A 7,986-nucleotide genomic window follows, 5' to 3' on the forward strand; every position below is an offset into this window, starting at 1 on the left:
AGATCTCAGCCTCCTGAGCAGCTAGGATTTAGGTGTGAGCCACTGGCGCTGAGCTTAGTGAGTTGTTTTATTGTGGTTGTGTTGAGAATCCAACACAGGACCTGTACTTGCTCCTGCACAATGATTTCCAGTGCACTTAAGAGTAAAGGAAAACAGCTGGAGAGAAATGGGGTTGCCCGGCACTGCAGGGAGCAGGTGACTCACGCCTATAATCCTAGCTACTCAGGAAGAGATCTGAGGATCACGGTTCAAAGCCAGCTGGTGCAGGAAAGTCTTAGAGACTCTTATCTCCAATAAGCCACCAGAAAACTGGAAGTGGCGCTGTGGCTCAAGTGGTAGAGCGCTAGCCTTGAACTGAAGAGCTGAGGGACAGGCCCAGAGTTCAAGCCACACGACTGACAAAAAAAGAGAGAGAAATGAGCTTGGGGGGAGGGGGGTACTTGCTCTTGTTTGGAGCCCTGAAACAAGGAGGAGGAGGACAGGGGAGGGGGAGAAAGAAGTGGGGAGGAAGGGAGCGGGAGAGAGGAAGGAGAGAGCACACACCAGATTTAAACTTGTACTACTGTAACCTCCAAGAGCTGAGAACACAGAAGACAGAAATCTCTTTATCCAACATCTTGATTTTTTTTTTTTTTTTGAGGTTCTTTTCTTCACAAAATTCTCTAACGGGTGTGGCATGGAAAGAGAATCTGGCCTTCCCATTGATAGTCCCCTCTAGGGTTACTTGTCCTTTGAGAAATCTGGCTCTTCAGATAAGTGGGACTGAAAGGATAACAGAAACACAGCCTAAGATACTTAATGCTCAGTCCTAAACCTCTATCTGTGGCATCTCAGGTCTCTGCTGAGTGAAATAGCTCAATTAAGAAGTTAACCTAGAAATAGCTTGAATTGAAAACCAAGCATGGTGCAAATTTTACAAGATGACTGGGTTGCAAGATTATGAATTAAGCAGCTCCTCTGACCTGTCTCCCACCCCATCCGAAGACAGCTGCCACCAGCTACCATTGGGCACAACTAATGACAGCTAGCTATACTGTTCCGTGTGGTCTGCAGATCACTGGAATCAGAATGATCTGGACATTAATGTTCTGCATACAGCTCCCCCTGCCCAACCCCAGAGATAATAATTCAATAGGCCTGGAGTGAAGCTTCTAAATCTACATTTTTAATCTGTGATTTGTCTTAAAGCTTATGTTCCTTGAATATGAGAGAATTGCTTACCTAGGCTGAATAATTCCTCAACTGGGAAAGAGGATTTCTTTTGGTAGTATCTTCTACTGAGAGGAGTACAATTGGGAGGATTCCATAATGTGCCCTATTTGTCCTTGAGTTCTGAAAGAGGATAAGAGAGATTTTTTGGCTTTACTTACTAGCCCTAAAGCCAGTCAGAAGTACCACAATCACACAATTAAGTCCATATGCAGGAAATTGGGTAAGGAAGCAGCTGAATTTATCGGCCCTTGGTGAACTTTATTTACATTCAGCTTGTCCTTTAAAACAAAAATTAGCCTATACCTCCCATCCATTTGCCACATGAAACCCTCTCCCAACACTGTGGAAACAGTCCATAAAAGGTCACAATGTCTAATTACATTAGTCAAGGAGGTGATACAACAGTAAATTCAAGTTGTAGTTCCATATATGAACAGCCTGAATTTTCTCAAATATCAGTCTGCTCTCACTCCCATTTTGTGCATTGTTGCTTTAAAAGCTGCCTTTTAAATACATTCTGGATCAGTCTAAACTCCTTAGTCTGCCTCTAAGTGTATGCACATCTGTACTCAACCAGTATCTCATCTCTAGTTTCTCCCAGTCTCCTACTTTCATCCCAGGCCAGCCCTGGCTGTTTTCCCTGTTCTCTGTGGCCCTCACTCCCTACTTTATCTAGGACCTTGAAGGACTCCACCAAATCCCATCTTAGCTAGGGCCTCCTCTCCCATTATTCTTGCCAGAGCACTTGTTAAGTACCTACAATTGTTGAATTGTAAATAATAATAATAACATTAAATAAATAACAAATTAAATAACATTTAAATAAGAAGTCACCTGAGGAGCTTTTACCTACCACCAAAGGTTAATTAAGTTTGAGTAGAGGGGCGGTTTCCATTATTCATCCCAATCTTTTCAAAATACCAGAACAGTCAGGGTGGAGACTACAGATTTCAACACACCAGGAATTTGCCTCAGCCCCAAAGGAGATACTCTGAAGTGCTGAGAGTGGTAAGAGATTGTAAAACAGGATAAATGTTTCAGAGAAGACAGAGTTCTAAGGTTTTTTGTTTTTTTTCTGTTTTGAGACTCAAAGGTGAGAAAGCCTTTTGCTAAACATCACAAAAAAAGTCTTGAGAAAGACTCAATTTTATTGTACATGGTGACTCAAGCCTAGAAACCCAGCACTGGAAAGGCTGAGACAGGAAGACCTCAGTTCCAGACCACCCAATTTGTTTTGAGCATTAGGCTACACCAAAGAAAAGGTTAACTACCCAGGTGTTGGGGAAGGGAAGGGAAGAGAGGAGAGTTGGGCTGCAAGACTAAAGTCCAGTTAGGAATAATTTGAACAATTTTATACTCTTTCAGGGATAAAGAAGCACAGGTCAAGTTCAATCTAATCCTTAAGAGTTATTTCCACAACGCACAATCCAATGTGCTCAATTAATTAAGAACTCTTTTTTTCCCCTCTTATTCTGTCCTTAATCCTGAAGGAAAATATTCATCTCCAGGACTCAGTGGTAAAGGAGTGTGGAAAAGAACACTGAATAAACAATAGACACCCATTTATTATTATTCATCTCTATCACTAACTAGTATCCAGGACAAACCACTAAGTGGTTTGGTCTTAAAACTTAGGATTTTAGGAAGGCTTAACAAGCCTTACATAAGCAGTGATATCCCCAGACCTTAACACAGTGCCTGGGATAATGTATTTACTTGATATATACTTGTTAATGTATAGCTTTAGTCAAAAAAATGTATTTCACATCATTACTAAAGCCTTAGCCAAGTCTAATCTTGCAACTTAAATATGCAATTACCAGGCACTGGTAACTCTCCCTCTTAGCTACTCGGGAGGCTGAGACTTGGAGGATTGAGGTCCAAAGTTAGCGTAGGCACAAAAGTCTGCAAGACTCCATGTACCAGCAAAATGCTGGGCTGGAGGCAAGGCTCAAACAGTATAGCACCATCATGAGCAAGAAAGCCAAGCAAGTAGCCCTTTGGTTCATGCATTTCAGGATGCTGAAATGTGATGATCGAAGTTTTAAGCCAGTTCATGAGACAAGACAAACCCAGAGGGAACAGTGTTTAAAAAGAAATGTATTGATGTTGGTATAATTTGGGAAGAGTAAGGGAAAAAAACAAATTGGTTAAATAGGAATACAGGTTGACCCATTGCAACAATGGGATGTACAAGACACTATGTCGAAAAACGAACTTTACAATTTAGGCGGGGGGGGGGGGGGGGGGGGGGAAGGGGGGGGAGTAGTTGTGGAGATAGATGGGAGGGGAAAAAAAAAGAAAATGTGGTGTGTGTGTGTATGAATATATATATTGGAATTCAATGCCTCCATCAGAAAGAATGGCACTGCCTCATTTGTTAGGAAATGGAAAGACTTGGAAAAATTATATTAAGTGGTCCAAAAGAAACAGGTCCCATGGTTTCCCTTATCTGCAATACCAGTATAGGTCTAGGACAAGCAGAAGTGGTCAAAAGCTACGTACATATGACCATATAACCTGATGCTAAGTGAAATGAACCTCAAGATAGGGACACAAGAGATTTTACCTTTCTTGTTCTTCTTTTTAATGTACTTATAATGTACTATGTGATTTTTTTTTGTTTCTTTGTATGTTCTTCCCCCATGGTACAACCCCTGTTGTCACTGTATTTAATTCCAGTGTCCTGTATCTTGTATATATATTTTTCGAATTTGGGGAGGAAAAGGGAAATAACAAAATGCTGAAATACAGGATGACCTATTGTAACAATGAGATGTACAAAACACTATGTAGAAAATGATCTTTATAACTTTTTTTTTGGGGTGGGGTTGGGGGGGAGTTGGGGAGGTGAGGAGGGAAGGGATGGTAGGGGAAAAACAAAGGAGGGAGTAACAATGCTCCATAGGAAATGGATTCATTATCTTGCTCATGTAACTGTAACCTCTCAGTACAGTATCTTTACAATAAAAAATATATATTAAAAAAAGAAATAAAAAGAAATGTACTCATTACCTGTTCGTCACCTTTACAATAATTTTTTTAAGAGATAAGACAGACTCTTATCTCCAGTTAACCAACAAAAAGCTAGAAGTGAAGGTGTGACTCATGACTCAAGTGGTAGAGCACCGGCCTTGAGTAAAAAAGCTAAGCAATAGCTCAAGGCCTAATTTAAGTCCTAATACTGGCACACACACACACACACACACACACACACACACACACACACACACACACACACACACACACACACACACACACACACACACACACACACACACACACACACACACACACACACACACACACACACACAGAAATGAAATGAGCCAAGCAAATATGAAGTCTGGTATCAGCACAAACTAAAATAAAATGTACTTAAATAAATAAATTACAAGTACCTATTACCTTACCCGTGTTCTCGTATGTGAGATATCTAAGATGATAAAAGAGTAAAACTTTTTTTTTTTTTTGGGTTCTGGGGCTTGATCTGGGCCTGGACCCTGCCCCAGAGTTTTTTTGCTCTAGGCTAGTACTCTACCACTTAAGACCCAGCTCCACTTCCAGCTTTTTTTTTTTTTTTTGTAGAGATAAGAGCCTCAAGGATTTTCCTATCAAGGTTGGCATCAAGCCTCCATACTCTTATATCTCAGCCTTTGGGGTTTTTGTTGTTGTTGTTGTTTTGTTTTGTTTTGTTTGTCAGTTGTGGGACTTGATTTCCCAGTCTAGGCACAGTCCAACACTTTGAGCCACTTCCAATGTACTGGATAACTAAAGATAAGTCTCTTGGCCTTTCCTGCCCCAAATGGCTTCAAACCACAATCCTCAGCTTCTCAAGTAGCTAGGATTATTAGGCTTGAGCCACCAGTGTCTGGAAAACTTTTTTTTTTTTTGGGGGGTAGATGTTTCTTTCTTTTTTTGTTGGTCATGGGGCTTGAACTCTGGGCTTGGACGCTATCTCTGTACTCTTCAGCTCAAGGCGATCGCTCTACTGCTTGAGCCACAGCGTCACTTCTAGTTTTCTGGTGGTTTATTGGAGATAAGAGTCTCAGGGACTTTCCTTCCCGGGCTGGCTTTGAACAGTAATCCTCAGATCTCAGCCTCATGAGTAGCTAGGATTATAGGCATGAGCAACTGGATGTTTCTTTTTTTTTTTTTTTGAGACAGGGTCTAAATGCTAACAATAGTCTAGGCCTTGAACTTGAGATCCTTCAGCATCAGGACTTTCTTTATGTCCACTGAATATGTTAACTAATTTTTTATTTTTTAATTGGCATATATTTGCAGTAAGAGGGGGTTTCACTGTGATATTCTAACACATGCTTAACTATAATAGTTTTACAGTATAGGGGTATACACATAGGATGCCAATGCTTGGAGATAGTAGGATCTGGAGTTCAAGACTAGCCTGAATGCGTAACAAGGCTTAGGTCTTAAAAAACATAAAGTTAGCTAGGCACTGGTGCTCAGACCTAGCTACTGAAGCAACTGAGATCTGAGAATTGCAATTCAAAGCCAGTCAGAGCAGGAAAGTCTATGAGACTCTTATCTCAAATTAACTACAAAAAGCCTGAAGAAAAGCGCTATGGCTCGGGGCTGGGAAGGTGGCTCAGTGGTAGAGCACTTGCCTTGCATGCATGAGGCCCTGGGTTCGATTCCTCAGCATCCCATAAGCAAAAAGAAAAAAGCTGGAAGTGGAGCTGCGGCTCAAGTGGTAGAGCGCTAGCCTTGAGCTGAAGAGCTGAGGGACAGCGCCCAGGCCCCACGACCGGATCCCACCCCCCACTAAAAAAAAAAAAAAAAGTAGTAGAGTGCTAGCCTTGAGCAAAAAAGCTTAGGGACAGCACGTAGGCCCTGAATTCAAGACCAGTAGCGTGCCCCATCCCCCTCCAACAGTCTTATTTATTAAAAGAGAAAAACAGATAGTTGTAGGTACTAACACAGAAAGTTAATATTGTCACATGGAGCCTTTGTTTTGTTTTAACCTGTCAATATTCCTATTGCAACTGAAGGTTTGTCAGTTTTTCAGGAAAGGAACTAGAGTAGTAAAAAAAGCAAAACAAAAAACTTACTAGAACTTTTTAGAATGTCAAGCCTTCTGGGATGGTGTACATATATCATAATCATTCCACATCTGGAAATGTTTGACTTTTTCAACAGAACTGCAGACAAGGGGAGTCTAAATTTGCCTTCCCAACCATTCAGTCAGCAACACATCCTTCAAATAAGCAAGTTCATCATTGAACTTCAAGTTGAAGTTCATCTTTCAAGTTTCATCCCATGAAAACACAATGGGATCAAGCTGGTGAGCCATTCCACCAACTTGCCACTTCTCTAGGTATTAGTAACAAGAGACTGCTTGTAGGAGGTCATAGTTCAGCTTCATATAACAAGTTCATCCTTAAACTCTTTCAGGGGCCGGGGGTGTAGCCACTGGTAGAGCATGTGCATAATGGGTTCAAATCTCTGGGTTTGAAAACCTAGCATGGCTAAAAAACAAAAGTAAGTATGCTTATCAAAACTTATCCTTTTTAATTCACAACTTAGTCTGTAGAGCTCATAAGCATAAACATTTCATATGTGGTGTCTTACATCTCATAAACATTCATTAAATATAGGAAGGCTGGATGAATACATTTCCTAACCACTGTAAAGAAGGGCTTCTATTACTCAATCTTTTAATAAGCTGAGCTCAGGAAGTGTCTTTAAACACCTAACATTTTAGCATCTGAACAATGAGTGTTCTATTTGTATTATATAGCTAGGCTACATTTTCTGTTTTGCTATTATAGTACATATTGCTATTAGAGTACATATGTATGTACACAAACTTGGAACTGTTCCCATCGCTGCAGTTCCCTTGTGAGATGAAGAATACTGTATTTTGAGGATCTTCTTTCTACTTCCACAATTATTTCCACTGCTCCTTGTGGAGTTTGTTTTTGTTTGGTCAGTCATGGGGCTTGAACTTGGGGCTAGGAGCTGTCCCTGAGCTATTTTGCTCAAGGTTAGTGCTTTACCACTTTGAGCCATATCACCACTTCTAGTTTTCTGGTAGTTAATTGGAGATAAGAGTCTCATGGACTTTCCTGCCTGGGCTGGCTTTGAACCATGATCCTTATATCTCAGCCTCTTGACTAGCCAGGATTATAGGGATGAACTACTGGCACCCAGCTTATATGTCTGCTTTTGTGTCCCCTTCCCCCCTTTTTTTTGACTGTTAATGACTCGGCCAATATACTAGTTAAGACTGTGATTTTTTGTTTTCTTTCCATTCCAATGCCACATTTGGAGAAACTACCCTAAGTAAACAGTCTGTAATAGTTTATAGCATTTGTTTCCTTAATCGGCACCAATGACCTGAAATAATAATTCAGTCTAGTTTATTTGTAGTTTATTTATTTGTAGTTTCTTTGTATTTCATGTGGCAGAAAGACAACTATCCACCAAATATTCCCTGTACTGTCTTATTTGTTAAAACCTTCCTTTCCGTACGTTAGGACTATGTGGCCAATTTCAGCCCATGGATATTAAGCCAAAGTGATGTGAGTTACTGCTGGGTCAAGAAGTTAAGAACCAAAACCTGGTCCTGGTGGCTCCCACTGGCAATCCTAGCTACTCAGGAGGCTGAGATCATTTCCCACTATAAATGGAATGACAGGTGCCCAGTTACTGACTGAGAACTTCTCTGCCTGATCTAGCCTTGAACTACAATCTCCTCTTTTTTTTTTTTTTTTTTTTTTTTTGGGGTCCGGTCGTGGGCCTGAACTCTGG

The sequence above is a fragment of the Dipodomys spectabilis genome, unplaced genomic scaffold (genome assembly GCF_019054845.1).
Source record: "Dipodomys spectabilis isolate Male_0828 unplaced genomic scaffold, ASM1905484v1 ptg000136l, whole genome shotgun sequence".
In the NCBI taxonomy this organism is placed as follows: Eukaryota; Metazoa; Chordata; class Mammalia; order Rodentia; family Heteromyidae; genus Dipodomys; species Dipodomys spectabilis.